Here is an 18,532-nt window from a genome sequence, read left to right on the forward strand (position 1 = left end):
TACCATGGCAAAACTGGAAGAGTCTACAATGTTACCCAGCATGCTGTTGGCATTGTTGTGAACAAACAAGTTAAGGGCAAGATTCTTGCCAAGAGAATCAATGTGCGTATTGAGCATATTAAACATTCTAAGAGCAGAGATAGCTTCCTAAAACGTGTGAAGGAAAATGACCAGAAAAAGAAAGAAGCCAAAGAGAAAGGTACCTGGGTTCAACTAAAGCGCCAGCCTGCTCCACCCAGAGAAGCACACTTTGTGAGAACCAATGGAAAGGAGCCTGAGCTATTGGAACCTATTCCCTATGAATTCATGGCATGATGGGTGTTAAAAATAAACTAATCTGCAGTCTATAAAAAAAATAAAATATGAAAATCTAAAATATACATCTAGGATTGAAATATATTAGAAATGGGGAGAAAGGTAATGCCTCCACGTTGGTACCACTATAACTTACCCAATGTGCCCACATCTCTAAAACATAACACACTGGGACTGCCAGTTGGTATAACAGCTATGTTGCTGGACTCCCATGTAGTCGACTGCTGTTCAAACTCCAGACCTGGTGGCTTAAATTCACGCCAGATGCGTATGTGTGCGTGCCCAAGATCCCGAGAGGAGAATGGAGGAGAAGGGATTGCGGCATGGCCATACCCCCTAGAGCGTGATTTCTCGCTTTCTGTCTCTGTCTCTCTCTGTCTTTCTGGCGAGCGCACGTACCCTATAGCAAAAACCTCTCCAAAAAAAGGAAAAGAAAGGAACACACTTGGGTGGCCCATGGTGTAGTGGTTAAGGCACTGACTGGGCTCCCACATGCTCAACTGCAGTATGAGTCCTGGACCTGGTGGCTTACTTTCTCACTTTCCCTCTGTCTCTCTGGTCAAATTTAAAAATAATAATAATAGCAACAAATAAATACATAATTAAGTCTAAAAAAAAAATAAAGACACATCTAGATGCCTGAGGATTGATTCCACTTTTTAAAGTTGTTTCCCCAGGCATAGCCCAGGTTTGTTATTTTTTGTTTAATAACAAAGTTTTATACTATATTATCTTTGTGTTCATCTGCAGAATGTAACCAGCTGGCTACTCCTTTTCCTGGTACTTGGGATTAACTTCCTGCTTTTGAAATTGTGTTGTCCCTGCTTTTCTTACACAACAGAAAAACTTTCTTAAGCCTCACAGAGATCATTAAACTTTCCCTGGAAATAGAGCAAGGGTCACGCTTCATGCCTAAGCATGTGTTATCCTGATTACAACTGAAAAAACTTTCTGACCTATGATGATTTCAGGTTTCTGGAAAGTTCTTGAAGTTCATTTTTTAAAATCTGGAAATAGATATCAGGACCAGCAGATGGCGTAATGGTTACATTGCTGGACTCCCACATAGTTAACCGTGGGTGGATTCCTGGACCCAGTAGCTTAAAACACCAGGTACGATTGCTTGCATGCCCAAAATCCCGAGAGGAGAATAGAGGAGAAGGGAGTGTGATGTGGCAACCCCCTCACCTTCTGTCTGTCTGTCTCTCTCTAGTCTCTGGCAAGCACATGCACTTTATAGAAAAAAAAAATCTCTAAAAAAAAAAAAGAAAACCTGGGAGTATATGTCAAATCTATTTTATTCATGTTTCATTCAGTTTTCTTGTCTTTTAGAGTCCACTAAAGTAATCTATCAAAACCCAAAAGTACTGAATATAAACTTTTCCAAAGCTAAGAGTGTCCATAAAAATGTTACAATCACTCCCCAGCCTTTGTGAGAGTCTGGGGCCACATGACAAGCCAGAGTTCAGTTCCTGAACCAATGTAAAAGCAGATCAGGCTGGCAGCAGGTGGTATGGTGGTTGAGGCACTGGACTCCCACATGGCTGACCACAGTTCGAATCCTGGATCTGGCAGTTTGCTTTCTCACTTTCCCTATTTCTCTCACTCTGTTGTCTGTCTCTTTCTGGTGAACACATGTGCCCTGTAGCAAATTTTAAAATAGTAATAATGATGAGTAAAATGAAATAATTCTTTTTTTAGAGTGAGCGATTTTTGCTATAGTCTCTCGCCAGAGAGACTGAAAGTGAGAAATCATCCCCCAAGGACACAGTTCCTCCTACATTCTCCTCTTGAGATTTAGAGCACACGTGCACATGCCCCTGGCATGAATTTCAAGTCACTGGGTCCGGGACTCGAACTGTCAACTGTCCAGCAGCATAACCATTATACCACCTGCTGATCCTAAATAAATCCTTTTTTTTAATTTTTAAAATTTAACTTTTATTTATTTTTTTCATTTGACCAGAGAGAGAGATAAAGTGAAAAAGCAAGCCGCCAGTTCCAGGACTTGAACCGTGGTCAGCCATGTGGGAGTCCAGTGCCCCTAACCACCATGCCAACTGCTGGTCCCTGCAGTAATTCTTTTTTTTTTTTTTTTGGAGAGGTTTTTGCTACAGGGCATGTGCACTCACCAGAAAGACAGAGAGAGACAGAAAGCAAGAAATCACCCCCCAGGGGGGATGGCCATGCCACAATCCCTTCTCCTCCATTCTCCTCTCCGGATCTTGGGCATGCATGCACACACATCCGGCGTGAGTTTAAGCCACCGGGTCCGGGACTCGAACCACGGTCAGCTACATGGGAGTCCAGCGACATCGCCATTACGCTAACTGCTGGTCCCCCCCCAAGTAATTCTTTTTAAAAAGTAGGACAGATGTGATAACACTGGCCTGTAATCCTAGCTAACTGGGAGACTGGGGTAGACATGACAAGACTCTCTGAAAAATACCTCTATCTCTCTCCCTCAGTTTAAAAAGAAAAAAAAAAAAATTCTATTAACACATTCTCTAATTTTACAGAAAGGAATTAAGCAACTTGATACTAGTCACTTAGCTCCCAGAGGTAAGACTAGAATTTCAGTGTTCTGATTCTCAGCCCAGTTCAGGAAATTGCGTGTTCATCCAGCCACTTTTTTTTTTTTAAGAATTATTTAATTTTATTTATTCATTTATTTATTTTAATTTGACCAAAGAGAGACAGCCAGAGACAGTAAGAAAGCAATCTACCAGGTCCAAGGCTTGAACTGTGGTCAGTCATGTGGGAGTGTCCAGTGCCTTAATTACCACAACACCTGTTGGTCTCAATCCAACCACTTTTGTTTATGGTCCACTTGCTATTGTAAGCAGCCAGGACTTGCTTGAGTGTGCAAGACCTTGTGCTCATTGCTGTTTAATGAGTTTGCTTGGGGGACATATGTCCCAGGGAAGGCTAAGTGACCCAAGGTTGATCACCACACATGAAAGTATGTATCCTGGCTGCAGCACAGCAACCCATCAAAACAGTACCAGTTTCAATAATGAACTAATAGAACTGCTGCTCAAATTGACCAACCAGAGCTATGTAAGTTTCAATCCTTCATTGGCATATATAAACCTGTGGAGGACTTGAATGGGGAATTATTTCTCTGTAAAAGCCTATCCTTGGACAGGCAGGTTGTATGGTGGTTAAGGTGCTGGACTCCCACATGTTCGACAAGTTTGCATCCCAGACCTAGCGGCTTGCTTTCTCACTATCCCTTTCTCTTTCTCTCTCTGTCTCTCTCTGGTGAAATTAAACAATAATAATAACAGCAAATAAAATTAAATAAATAATTCTTTTTTTTTTGGAGAGGTTTTCGCTATAGGGCATGTGTGCTCGCCAGACAGACAGAGAGAGACAGAGAGACAGAAAACGAGAAATCACCCCCCAGGGGGGATGGCCACGCCACAATCCCTACTCCTCCATTCTCCTCTCAGGATCCTGGGCACGCAAGCACACATGCCCGGCGTGAGTTTTAAGCCACCGGGTCCAGGACACGAACCGCAGTCGACATAGCCATTACTCTAACTGCTGGTCCCAAATAAATAATTCTTTAAAAAAAAAAAATGAAAGTCTATCCCCAAGAGACCATCTTTTGAGCAAACCTAGCTATCCACTGGATAGCTGTAGTAAAAATCTTCTTCAATAAACTTCAAAGGTCAGAGTTTGATTTCTCAGGTTGCCAATAATTGATTCCCAGTTGGTACCTACTTTGGTTCTGTAACACTATGATCCATCCCCATGCTGATACTAGAATATACACCTATGAATGAAATGGACATGGTTCCTAGCCTTGCGAAGATTAATATGTGTGGCAGGGACTGACAAAACAAGTAAACATTCAAGTAAGAAAAAGATGGGACCAAAAAAGATGGTGGTTGAGGCGCTGAACACTTCCACATGCTTGCTTTCTCACTTTCTCTCTTTCTCTCTCGCTGTCTCTCTCTGGTCAAAATAAAATAAATGAATGAAGAGGGACCAGCAGATGGTGTAATGGCTACATTGCTGAACTCCCATGTAGTCGACCATGGTTCAAGTCCCAGACCTGGTGGTTTAAACTCACACTGGGCACAGTGTGCATGCATACCCAAGATCCCAAGAGGACAAAGGAAGTGAAGGGATTCTGATGTGGTCATCCCCTCTTTGGGGTGATTTCTCACTATCTGTCTCTTTGTTTATCTCTGTCTTTCTGGCGAGCACATGAACCGTATAGCCAAAACCTCTCCCAAAATAAATAAATAAATAAATTCTAAAAATTAAATAATTCTGTTTTTTTGTTTTTGTTTTTGTTTTGTTTTTTTTTCCAGAGAGATGTTTGCTACAGGGCACATGTGCTTGCCAGAAAGATAGAGACAGAGACAGAAAATGAGAACTTACCCCCAAGGGGGAATGGCCATGCCACAATCCCTTCTCCATTCTCCTCTCAGGATCTTGGGCACACATGCACACATGCCTGGTGTGAGTTTAAGTCACTGGGTCTGGGACTCTAACTGCAGTCGACATGGGAGTCCAGTGACATAGCCATTACGCCAACTGCTGATCCCAAAATTAAACAATTATTTAAATAAAAAGAAAAGAAAAGAAAAGAAAAAGATAATGAGAACTGGTCCCATTGCTCATTGAGCTGGAGCTCACAAAGCCAACAGCAGTTCAAATCCCAGCCCTGGCAGCTTGAAAAAAACAACAGGCACATGTGTGTGCATGCCCAAAATCCTGATGAGGAAGAATAGGGGAAAAAGGATCCCAGTGTGACCAGTCCATTAGGAGTTGCTTTCTCTGTCTCTATCTGGCAAGTACCCACTCACAATAGAAGGAAAAAAGGAAAAGATAATGAGAAATCGTGACAGCTATTATGGAGACTAACAGAATAACTAGGTTTGCAGAGGATATGAGAAATCACTTGGATGGAGATTGAAGACGGCCTCTGGGAAAAGCTGGTGTTTAGGCAGGGATAAGAAGGACAGGAAGGACCAAGCCAGAAAGAGGGAGGAGCATGTGAATTTCCTGGGAACAGTAAACTCCAGGCAGAAGTAAGAAATGAGTTGTGTGTGTGAGGGGTAGTGAGGGGAGGCCAAGGCAGCTGCAGTGGCCTGAAGACTGAGTGGGCCGACATGAGGCTGGCAAAGACAGCTGGTGAGACGAGGCCCCTAATTTGTACCCAATTCAAACTGGAAAGGGAAACCCTAAAGGATTTGACTCAGAGCAATGACCTAATCCTGATTTATGTCTTGAAACTTTACTTTGCCTTCTATGGACAAAGAACAGAGTAAAAGCAGGCCCAGCAGGTGGCATAGGAGTTGAGGCACTGGTCCTAGATTTTTAAAAATGTCTTTAAAAATAAAGTTACAGGACCAGCAGTTGGTGTAATGGCTGTGTCACTGGACTCCCTTGTAGTCAGCTGCAGTTTCAGTCCCAGACTCAGTGGCTTAAACTCACACCAGGCATGTGTGCATGCATGCCCAAGATCCTGAGAGGAAAATGGAGAAGGGATTGCGGCATGTCCATCCCCCACCCCCCTGGGGTAGGGGCAGTGATTTCTCGCTTTCTGTCTCTGTCTCTCTCTGACTTTCTGGCAAGCGCACGCACCCTATAGCTAAAAACCTCTTTTTAAAAAAAAAGAATTATTTTTATTTAACTTTATTTATTATTATTATTATCATTATTATTCTCCAGGTTGATCCGAGAGAGACAGAGAGAGAGGAAGTGAGCAAGGAAAGCCACCAGGTCCGAGACTTGAACCCTGGTCGGCCATGTGGGAGTCCAGCGCCTTTAACCACCATGCCACTTGCCGGCTCCTGCTAAAACCTCTTTAAAAATAATAATAATAGTAAAATTTTTTAAAGTTACATGTCATAATAGTGTGCCATTAAAAAAAAAAAAAAAAGGCAGCTCTTTAAGTTTCTGTATGAAACAATCTCCAAGCTTGACGATTTAGTGAAAAAAGCAAGATACAGAACTAGCATGAAGGATGCCATTGATAAAAGAGCAGATGGTTCTCTTTACAGACAGGCTCTAGAAGGATAGACCAAAAACTGGTCACAAGGGTTACCACTGGGAGGAAAAGAAGGGGCTGGGAGCTGGAGTGAAAGAAGACTTACTTTCCTTTCCTTGTCCCTTTTGTATTTAATGTCATATATGCATGTATTGCCTATTCAAAAATAATATTTAGATGTTAAAAAAATAAAAATTCAGATCTTTTCCAAAGGTGCTATTTCCTCTCATGGATTCTGCATCCTAATGTGTCCCGTTTTCAATCACAGTGTATGCTTACCCTCTGCCTTCCCTGACCTTCCCTGCCTCTGGACTCACTAGCGATACCTCCCAGGCCTGCCTGCCCCAGAAAGAGCAGCACTTTAAAATAAGAAAATAACCTCTGCTCTCTGAAGCCTTTTTTTATGTTTTTTTAAGAACAAATTTGCTACAGGGGAAGTTTGCTCACCGGAGAGACAGAAAGCGAGAAATCACCCCTGAGGGGAAAGACCATGCTGCAATCCCTTCTTCTCCATTCTCCTCTTGGGACTTTGGGAACGCACACTCACATGCCTGGTGTAAGTTTCAAGCTGCTGGGTCCGGGTCTTAAACTGCTGTTGACTATGTGGGAGTCCGGCGACATAACTGTTACACCATCTGCTGGCCCCCTCTGAAGATGAAGACTTTTTATTATTTGTTATAGAGTGTGTGCACTTGCTAGAGGAAGACAAAGAGAAAGTGAGGAAGCACCCTCCAGGAGAGATGGCCACACTGCAATCCCTTCTCCATTCTCCACTTGGGACTTTAGACACGCAGGCACATGCATTTGGTGTATTCTTCTAGCTGCCACATCTGAGGCTTGAACCACACAATGAGCTGTGGAAGGTCCAGCTACTTTAACCACCACACCACTAGCGGGCCCCTCTCTGAAACCTTTTTGTGAACTTCCTCCCATTATTTGATACCCATATCTTTTAGGAACCTGCTTTCTACAGAACAATGACATTTCCTTAACATTTTTTTAAGTTATGGAAGGTGAATTATTAACCATCATTAAGCCTGAGAACTTTTCTTCTTCTGTGTCAGTTGAAATGTATGCAATTTTAAGAACATACCAATTTTGATGACATATTGAAAATAATAAATATTCATTTATTTCCCTTTTGTTTTGTGTGTGTGCGCGTTGAGAGATTTTTGCTATAGGGCATGTGTGCTCGCCAAAGACACACAGAGAGACAGAGACAGAAAGCAAGAAATCACCCCCTAGGGGACATGGCCATGCTGCAATCCCTTCTCCTCCATTCTCCTCTCTGGATTTTGGGCACGCACGGCACGCACACACGCCCGGCGTGAGTTTTCAGCTACTGGGTCTGGTCTTGAATCACGAGAGACTACATGGGAACACAGTGACGTAACCATTATACCATCCACTGATCCCATAAAGTAATAAATACTGCTAATACTTAACTATAAAGTACCAATAAGTATTTAAGTGAGGAAATTTTAAAAAGGAAGTACTCACTTTGGCAGCACATACTCTAAAAAAGAAAATAAGAAGGAAAAACCCCAGAGTTTGGCCCGATGCACTTTCTGCAAGCTTTTACTTGAACTGCGCATTTCCTCTCTGCTTTAGGGACAAGCCCTTCGGGAAGAAAGGCGTTTTGTTTCCAACCACACAGACCCAATTTTTTCTCTCATCACGTGCCTGGCCTCAGCCAGTTGGCAGCTCTGTAACGCGATCCCCATGACCAGCCTCCCGGCCCACCCCAGTAACCCCAGGGTGAGCGGCGGTGGCAGTCACAGAAAGCCACCAAAGGGAAGAGGAAGCAGTCTTGACCTGTGATTGGGACCTCAGAGGAGCTTGGAAACAGCCCACCGCAGAGGTGAGTGGGAGCTGCTGGGAAAGGGGGCTGCATGTGAAGGTCAGGATGTGTCCAAGTTCACTTACGGAAGGGCAAAATATACTCTTCTCACCTCTGCCACCACCCAGTCCTCTCCACTTACAGTACTGGGCCCTCTGAACGATGTCCTGGGACTTTTCATCATGCAAAGTTCACTCCAAGTCTAGCGTGTGTCTGCATCCTTTGCCTACGTGTGTACCATCTGTCTCCTCCGTAGCAACTGTTTTCTGGCTAGTGACAGGTGATTCCAACACGCTAGGTTTGGCTGAGAAATCACGAGCAACTCCTAAGTGAGAACTCAAAAGAGGCCAGTCAAACTGTAAGAGTCTATTGGGAAACAACAGACAGCACTTCTAATTGGTTATTAGCCATCTCTTGGAAGGAAGGGAGCTAATTACATGTTTTTAAGTCTCAGGATACATATGTGGATTTACCTGGACAAACAGGTTAAAGCTGTTTGAAGCAACACACTGGGCTTTTCAACAGTGGCTCTAGTTTCAGAATTGATAGTGACCTTATTATATCTTTGGATGGGCTCCTACGAGGGTTAGGAAGAAAGGTGTGTACATAGAGGTGAATAATAGGCCAGTCATTCTCAGGGTACTCTTGCAGGCCCTTTAGGGTTTACAGCAAACAAGATGCCGACTTTGTGAGCTGCTAGAGTTTTGTGTGCAATGCCAACGGAATTTCTCTGTTTGGACTATAATATTCAATTCCATTTGCTAAGACAAAAATATACTGAGCATCAACTTCTGATCTTAGCAAAGTAGTTGGTGCAAAGGAAAGCACAGATATGTTCCATAGCAACTTCTGGACACATTCCCAGGGCAAAAAGCAATGCTTTATATATATTTATTCCTTTTTTCATTCTTCAACAAAGCATTTCAGAAAAATCTAAAAGAATCGGGCTCCAGACAGACAAAACTCAAAAGTAAACTCTCTAAACTCCTCTCATCCCATTCCCCTGTCCTGTGTTCAGACTCGAGAGCATAATGGCGGCTGTAGCCTCACTAAAACCTTTAGATTGGAGATTCTTCAGTAAAAAGCTTGCACAGTCAGACCACTGCTTTCAACAGCACCACACCAGAATGTATCTCATCTAGGTAATCTCACAATCTATATCTTTTTTTAACAATTTTTTTTCTTTTCTCTTCTTTTCTTTTCTTTTTTTTTTTTAGAGGTTTTTGCTATAGGACATGTGCGCTCACCAGAAAGAGAGAGACAGAGAGACAGAGATAGAAAGCAAGAAATCACCCCCAGGGGGGATGGCCACACCACAATCCCTTCTCCTTTCTCCTCTCGGAATCTTAGGCACATATACACACATACCCGGCTTGAGTTTGAGCCAGTGAGTCCAATACTTGAACCGCGGTCGGCTACGTGGGAGTTCAGCGACATAGCCATTATGCTAACTGCTGGTCCCTTTTTTTTTCTTTTTTTTAAAAAGAATTATTCATGAGACCAGCAGATGGTGTAATGGTTACATCGCTGGACTCCCACATAATCAGCACAGTGCAAGTCCCAGACCAAGCATTTACCGGGGGCATGTGTATGTTTGCCCAATATCCCAAGAGGACAATGGAAGAGAAGGGATTGTGGCGTGGCCATCCCCTCCTCCCCGGATGTGTGTGTGTGTGTGCGTGTGTGTGTGATTTATCATTTTCTGTCTCTCTGTCTTACTCTGTTTCTCCAGTGAGCACACACGCCCTATAGCAAAAATCTCTCTCTCTCTAAAAAACAGAGAATTATTCATTTAATTTTATTAATTATTGTCATTATTATTTTTAAAGAATTGTTTATTTAATTTTATTTGTTGTTATTATTTTTTTAAATTTAACCTGAGAGAGACAGAAAGAAAGGGAAAGTAAAAAGCAAGCCACCAGGTCCAGGACATGGCCACATGGGAGTCCAACGCCTTAACCACCATGCCCCATGACGGTCCCCATAATTATTATTTTTAATTCACCAGAGAGAGGCAGAGAAGTGAGAGAAACTGAGAAAGCAAGCCACCAGGTCCACAACTTGAACCACAGTTCCCATGTGAGAGTCAGCACCTTAACCACCACACCACCTGTTGGCCTCTCACAATGTATATAATTTTTTCTGAGAGTTCTTAATTTTTTTTTACTATCGTGGACATGTGCTTGCCAGAGAGACAGACACAAAGAAATAGAAAGCAAGAAATCATCGCCCAGGGGGATGGCCACTTTGCAATCCCTTCTCCTCCATTCTTCCCTTGAGATTTTGGGCATGTATACACATGCCCCCAACGTGAGTTTCAAGCCCCTGTGTCCAGTACTTAAACCACAGTCGTTCACGTAGGTGTCCAACACCTTACCTGCTACACCACCTGCTGGTCCCCGACAAACTGTATATTTTTCTTTTTTTAAAAATAATTCTTTTGGGGCTGGACCAGCAGTTGACATAATAGCTATGTCGCTGGACTCTCATGTAGCTGACCATGGTTCGAGTCCCAGACCCGGTGGCTTAAACTCACGCCGGGCATGTGTGCCTGCGTGCTTAAGATCCCGAGAGGAGAATGGAGGAGAAGGGATTGCAGTGTGGCCATCCCACCTGGGGGGTGATTTCTCGCTTTCTGTCTCTCTGTCTTGCTCTGTCTTTCTGATGAGCACATGCACCCTACAGCAAAAACCTCTCAAAAAAATTATTTTGGGGCCAGCAGGTGGTATGGTGGCTAAGGACTCTGGACTCCCACATGGTTGACCGAGGTTCGAGTCCCAGACCTGGAGACATGCTTTCTCACTTTTCCTCTCTCTCTCTTGATCTGTTTCTTCTGGTCAAATTAAAATAAATAAATAAAGGTAAATAAAATAATTTAATTTTATTAATTTTTAAAAATTTTATTAATTGTCAGTATTTTTATTTTATGTTTTTAAGTTGACCAGAGAAAGACAGACAGAGGAAAGGGAGGAAGCAAGTTGTCAGGTCCATTACTCAAACCATGGTCAGCCACATCAGAGTCCAGCCACCCTAACCACCACACTACCTGCCAACCTCAACAATGTCTATCTTAAGAGAAAACAATTTATCGTTACAAAATATCAGAATCTTCCCTTTAAGAGCATTTCTTTTTTTCTCTCTTCTTTGAATGCATTCTCTCTTATTTAATTTTATTTATTTTTAAAAGAATTTTTAATTTGCCCAGAGAAGGACAGAGTGAGAGAGTGAAAGAAAGTGAGAAAGCAAGCTGCCACATCCAGGATTCGAACCACAGCTAGCATGTGCGAGTCCAGTGCCCTTAACCAGCAGGCCACTGCCAGCCCCTACTTTTAAATTTTTTTTAAAGAATTATTTTATGTAGCTATTTATTATTATTATTTTCCAGCTTGATCAGAGAAAGAGAGAGAGAGAAAGTGAGAAAGAAAGCCATCAGGTCTGGGACTCGAACTGCGGTCGACTATGTGGGAGTCCAGAGACATAACTATTATGCCATCTGCTGGTCCCTCACTTTCCTTCTTTGTCTCTGTCTGATGAGTGCCTACGTCCTCTCACAAAATTGAAGAAAATAATTTTAAATTATTTAAACACACACTGCTGACTAATACAGGCCACTCGATTTGTGTCCCTTTTCATCCCTGCCCCCTGTTCTGTATTCATCAGCATCAATGCAGTCTGTGCTTTTAGTCTCCACTGGTATAATGAGCACAGAATTCAAGTTCTGCTACTGAAGAGCTATCAGATTTGAAGCTAAGTAATTAAATATCTCTACTTCTCTATTTCTTTTAGAAAGATTTTTGCTATAGGGCATGTGCGCTCACCAGACAGACAGAAAGTGTCTCCAGGGGGATGGCCATGCTGCAATCCCTTCTCCTCCATCCTCCTCTCCAGATCTTCGGCATGCACTCACATGTTCCCGGCATGAGTTTTAAACTGCCAGGTCCAGGACTCGAATGGTGGTCGGTCCACTGTGTGGGAGTCCAGTGACGTAACCATTACGCCATCTGCTGGTCCCTCTGCTTCTCTATTTTTTCACATGTGAAATGAGGCATCAGAACAGATGAGACCTAAGTCAACTTCCAGTTCTCAGATAGACTTCCAACTGTAGAGAAAGGGCTGATCTAGCAGCCTAATGGTTCAAGGAGCCAGATCTCACATGGTCAACCGTAGTTTGAATCCTGGCCCTGGCAGCTTGAGAAACATGCTGAATGTGTGTGTGTGTGTGTGTGTGTGTGTGTGTGTGTGTGTGTGTGCTCAAAATCCCAGTAGGATAGAGACATGGAAGAAGGTATGGTGACATGACCATGCCCCATTGGGGGTGTTTTCTCCCTCTCGCTCTCTTTCTTTCTCTCTCTCTAGCAAGCAAGTGCAGTCTCTGGAAATTTTTAAAAAATAATAAAAATAATAACAATTTTTTTTAAATGAGAAAAATAATTAGATAGTCAAGAGAGAGGAAACCCAGCAAAAATGTAATAATTAGGCCAGTTGGTGGTATGTTGGTTAAAGTGCTGGATTGCACATGGCTAACACACCAGGCACATGTATGTGTGTGTGCACAAAATTCCGAGTGGAGAATAAGGAGAAGGGATTTTGACATGATCATTCTTCCTGACAGATGATTTCTCACTCCCTGCCCCACACCCTACAGCAAAGTAACGATTGCAGTACTTTCACATACTAAATAAATATAAATGCTATAATAAATTTTACTTGCCCAGATTTCTAACTGAAACACTTTTCACATACTAAATATTTATAAATGCTATAGTAAATTTTACTTGCCCAGATTTCTAACTGGAACACCATTGTTGACAATGTTAAGGAACCACTTTGGGTAAAGAGCCACCTGCCCACCACATCTGAGGTCTCCCCTAGAGCCTTTCTGGCTGCCCGTATTCAGGTAAAACTGAAGACGTGGGGTAGCAGATAGGTAGGGAGGGAGTGCTCTGGAGAGAAAACCACCAGAAAGCAAGCTGCCTTGGCATAAAATATTCAGCACAGTGATAGGGTTGTACAGCTCGGAGAACTCAGCTATCTAGATAATATCCCCAGAGATGAACTATGTGTGAGTTGGCATGGCTAGAGAATTAAATGGCATGTTAGGAAATGCTTCACTTTTTCTAATGAAATCAGCAGTCAGCAGAGATAAATATTGCTACTCCTATGGCCAAGGGCCATCCCACCACCTGCGATAACAGTCTTTCTCCCTTTGGCCTTCGTCTAAAGTCAGACTTCCATATCAGCCCCGATCACCCGGTCTCAGCAGGGCCGAGTTACCGTAAAAAGGACACGGCTGGATCAGTGCCCTGCCTGGGAATGAACCAGAGCTGCCTCGTTCCAGGTCAAGGTCCTACTGTACTGACAGTCACTCTTATCTCTCCTGGGTTCTGTTTTTAATTTTAGTATCTGATTCTGTTTACTTGTATTGTATACCTAGCCAACATCTCAAAATAACTTGAGGTAACTTCCAGTAAAAGGATATATACCATAGAGCAGCTGCAAACAAATTAAAAACTGGTTAGATCACATCTGAATATTTAATATCTTCTTTTTTTAATTTTCTAAAAATGACCAGAAACACTTGCTAGAATGCCAAAGAGGGCAGCAGTTGTCATGGGGGTTAAGGTGCTGGACTCCCACATGGCCAACCACAATCTGAGTCCCAGACCTGGTGGCTTGCTTTCTCGCTTTCCCATTCTCTCTCTCTGGTCAAATTAAAAATAAATTTGCGGGGCCGGCAGGTGGCATGATGGTTAAGGCACTGGACTCCCACATGGTTGACTGAAGTTCGAGTCCCAGACCTGGCAGCTTGCTTTCTCACTTTCCCTCTTCTCTCTCTCTCTGTCTCTCTCTGGTCAAATTAAAATAAGTAAATTAAGTTAAATAAAAATAATTCTTAAAAAATATCAATTTGGGACCGCAGATAACATAATGGTTAGGTCGCTAGACTTCCATGTAGTCAACCACAGTTCAAGTCCTGGACCTGGTGACTTAAAACTCACTCCACACTGGGACCAGCAGATGGTGTAATGGCTATGTTGGTGGACTCCCATGTAGCCGTCCTTGGTTCGAGTCCTGGACCTGGTGGCTTAAACTCATGCAAGGAACATGTACATGCATGCCCAGGATCCCGAGAGGAGAAGGGATTGCAGCGTGGCCATTTCCTGGGGGGGAGCGAGGGGGGCGGGTAATTTCTTGCTTTCTGTCTCTCTGTCTCTCTGTCTCTCTCTGCCTTTCTGGTGAGCATACACACACGCCCTACAGCAAAAACTTCTCCAGGGACCAGCAGTTGGCATAATAGCTATGTTGCTAGACTCCCATGTAGTTGACAGTGGTTCAAGTCCCAGACCTAGTGGCTTAAACTCATGCCAGCCACATGTGCGTGCTTACCCAAGATCCCCAGAGGAGAATGGAGGAGAAGGGATTACGGTGTGGCCATTCCCCCTGGAGGGGTGATTTCTCGCTTTCTGTCTCTCTGTCTCTGTCTTTCTGGTGAGCGCACACATTCTGTAGCAAAAACCTCTCAAGAAAACAAAAAAACTCACTCCAGGCACTTGTGAATGCGTGCCTAAGAGGTGGTATGGTAGTTAAGGCACTGGACACTCCCACATGGTTCCTACCTCAGACTTGGTGGCTTACTTTCTCACTTTCCCTTTCTTTCTGTGTCCCTCTCTGGTAAAATTAAAATAAATGAATGAATAAATAAAATTAATAATTTTTACAAAAGAATTATTTTATTTACCTTTATTTATTTATTGTAATTGACCAGAGAGGGGCAGAGTGTAAGAGAGAGAGAGCGAGGGAGAGAGGGGGAAATTGAGAAAGCAAGCCGCCAGGTTCGGGACTGGAACCGTGGTCAGCCATATGGGAATCCAACACCCTCAACCACCATGCCACCTGCCAGCTCCATAAATAATTATTTAAAATAATTAATTAGTAATTAAACAAATAGAGAGACAGAGAGAGAAGGACAGGGAGAAAGCAGCCCATAATGGGGAGTGGTCATGTCACAATCTCTTCTCCCATCTCTTCATCATTTTAGGATTTTGAGCATGCACACACATACCCAGCATCTCAAACCACCAGGGCCAAGCTTTGAATAGTGGTCAGCTATGTGGGTTCTAGCTCCCTTAACCACTAGGCCACTAGGCTGGCCCACACTATATGCCTTTCATATTGTTTTTGTTTTTTTTTTGGTAGGTTTTCACTATAGGGCGCATGCGCTCGCCAGACAGACAGAGAGAGACATAGAGACAGAAAGCGAGAAATCACCCCCCAGGGGGGATGGTCACACCTCAATACCTTCTCATCACAGGACCTTGGGCACGCACTCACACGCGCCCAGCGTGAGTTCTAAGCCACCAGGCCAGGATGCGAACTACAGTCGACTAGGTGGGAATCCAGTGACATAGCCATTACGCTAACTGCTGGTTCCCGCCTTTCATATTGTTTTGTTTGTTTATTTGTTTTTTTAGAGAGAGATTTTTGCTGTAGGGCATGTGCACTCACCAGAGCGACAGAGACAAGCAATCACCTCCCAAGAGAAATGGCCAGGCCGCAATCCCTTCTCCTCCAGTCTCCTATCGGGATTTTGGGCACACATGCACATGCACCCAGCTTGCGTTTTAAGCCGCTGGGTCTGGGACTCGAATCACAATCGATTATGTGGGAGTCCAGCGACGTAACCATTATGACATCCGTTGGTTCCCATATTGTTTTGATGGAGAGGGAGTGTGCTGTGGAGGAAACAAGCAGGTAATTAGTTGCTATTGCTGTGATTTTGACATGTAAAACTGTTACCATAGGGTGGGAAGGGGAAGACAAGAAGGAGAAGGAAGAAAAACAAATTGGGGCACTGGTTCTTAATCGTAGTTACCCTTAATAATCTAATGAAAGCTATTTATCTTCCTACCCTGAAAAATGAACTTAGAAAAATCGGCATACCATTTCAGGAGAGACAAAGACTTCTCAAAGCCTAGCAAGTACTGAGATGATCTGATTAAGAGTACAGAGAAAGCTAATTAAAGGGAGAATGCAAGTTATGCTAGGAATTTTCTCCCTTTTTTTGGAGAGGTGTTTGTCATAGGACGCATGCGCTCACTGTTCACCAGAAAAAAAAAGACAGAGAGACAGAAAGGGAGAAATCACTGGGTGGGAGGGGATGGCCACACTGGCAATCCCTTCTCCTCCATTCTCTTCTCAGGATCTTGGGCGCACATGCTGGCGTGAGTTTAAGTCATCGGGTCCAGGACTCAAACTGCAGTCATTTGCATGGAAGTTCAGCGACCTAGCCATTACGCTAACTGCTGGTCCCAATGCTAAGAATTTTCAATATTGTGCTTCCTGCAAATGGAGCATTGAGTTAATTTTTCATTTTTTAACTGTTTCTGTAATTTCTTTTTAAAAATTATTTCATTTAATGTTATTTATTTATTTATTTTAAATTTTGGCCATTGAGGGACAGAGTGAAAGAGAGAGAGAGAGAGAGATGAGAAAGTGAGAAAGAAGCTGCTAGGTCTGGGACTTGAACCACAGTCAGCCATGTGGGAGTTCAGTGCCCTTAACCACCATACCATCTGCTGGACCCTGTTTCTGTAATTTCTTAGGTAAACAATGCTCATGGTCCACAATTCAAAAGGCAGAAAACAGTGCATGGCCAAAAGGTAGTTTTGCTTTACTTCTTCCCTTGGCTACACAGAAGCTACCACTATGACTAGTTTCTTAGATAGTCCCCTGGACAGTCGAATACTCTATATGTGACTTGATGCATTCCTAAGCAGCACACACATGCACATGCGTGTGTTCTACACTTGCTTTTTCATTACTACTTCTAGAGAGTGCGTACAAAGCTGCCGTTTTCCTTGAATGACTGTGGAGTATTTCGCTATTGGACAGTACTGTAATTTATTTAACCCATCCTATATTTTCCTTTTTATTTTAAATAATGATGAATGTCATTTTATTTAGTCTTATTATTTTAAAGAGTTGTTTCATTTTATTGATTATTATTATTTAATTTGAACAAAGAGAGAGTGAGAAGGAAAGTGAGAAAGCAAGCTGCCAGATCTGGGATTTGAACTGCAGTCTGCCATGTGAGTCCAGTGCCTTAACTACAATGCCACCAGCTGGTCGCATTATTATTTTTAAATTTGCTATAGGGCACATGCACTCACCAGAGAAAGAGAGAGAGAGAGAGAAAGAAAGTGAGAAAGCAAGCCACTAGGTCCAGGACTCAAACTGCAGCCAGCCATGTGGGAGTCTTAGCTACCATGCTACCTACTGGCCCCTCCTTTAAAAAAAAAAAAATGCCAGAGGGAGTATACATTTGTCAGAGAGTGACAAAGAAAGAAAGAGAGAGCACTCCCCATTGGGACATGGTCACACCACAATCTCTTCTTTATTTCTCCAATCAATCAGGTTTTGAGGCACACATGCACATGGATCTAACTTGTCCTTCAAGCCATTAGGGCTTGGACCCAAAATACTCAGTCTGCCATGTGTGAAACAGCTCCTTTAATCACCAGACCATAGGGCCAGCCCTAATCAGTCCTCTATTGAGGACATTTAGGTTGTTTCTAATCTTTAGCCATTAAAAGTAATGTTATAGTGGGGACCAGTAGATGGTGTAATGGTTACATTGCTGGACTCCCATGTAGTCGACTGTGGTCTGAGTCCCAGACACAGTGGCTTAAAACTCATGCTGGGTGTGTCTATGTGCATGCCCAAAATCCCAAGAGGAGAATGGAGGAGAAAGGAGTATGGCATGGCCATCCTCCTCGAGGGGTGATTTTTTCTGTCTCTGTCTCTTTTGTGATCACACGTGCCCTATAGCAAAAATCTCTCTCTAAAAAAAATAATAATGTTACAATGAACTTCCTTATACATATATAGTTTTTATATACAGGGTTATGTAACTTTTAAAAAAGTGTAATGGAGCATTAGATATAACTGAGTTTACTAGTAGCCAAAGCAAAGGAAGTGGATGACCTTGTTTTCTTTTCAATCAGAAGAAGGCATACAATTTCTTTTTTTTTTTAGAGGTTTTTGCCTTAGGGCACATGTACTGGGGAAGGTGGGTGGAAGAGAGATAGACAGGATGAGAAGGAAAGGGAAAAATCACCCCCTGGGGGTTAACCACGCTGCAATATCTTCTCTATTTACCTCCCAGGATCTTGTGCACACACACACACACACACACATGCGCCCAGCCTGAGGTTCAAGCCACTGGGTCTGGGACTAGAACCGCAATTGGCCATGTGGTAGTTCAGCAATGTAGCTATGCTATCTGCTGGTCCCCAAAGGCATACTGTTTCTTTCTCCTTTTTTTTTTTTTTTTTTTTTTTTTTGTTGGAGAGGGTATGGCTCCCTCA

General features: G+C 43.0%; 1 protein-coding gene across 2 annotated transcripts in view; it reads left to right on the forward strand.

Moving 5' to 3' along the window:
- FAXDC2 (fatty acid hydroxylase domain containing 2) overlaps nt 1–18,532 on the forward strand; it is a 58,634-nt gene that overhangs the window by 14,633 nt on the left and 25,469 nt on the right. For both annotated transcript variants that reach the window (XM_006165104.3, XM_006165103.3), the window contains exon 2: nt 7,937–8,186. The gene's annotated coding sequence lies outside the window, so the exon portion shown is untranslated. The remainder of the gene's footprint in view (nt 1–7,936; nt 8,187–18,532) is intronic.

This window comes from Tupaia chinensis, unplaced genomic scaffold (assembly GCF_000334495.1).
Source record: "Tupaia chinensis unplaced genomic scaffold, TupChi_1.0 Scaffold143796_1, whole genome shotgun sequence".
In the NCBI taxonomy this organism is placed as follows: domain Eukaryota; kingdom Metazoa; phylum Chordata; class Mammalia; order Scandentia; family Tupaiidae; genus Tupaia; species Tupaia belangeri.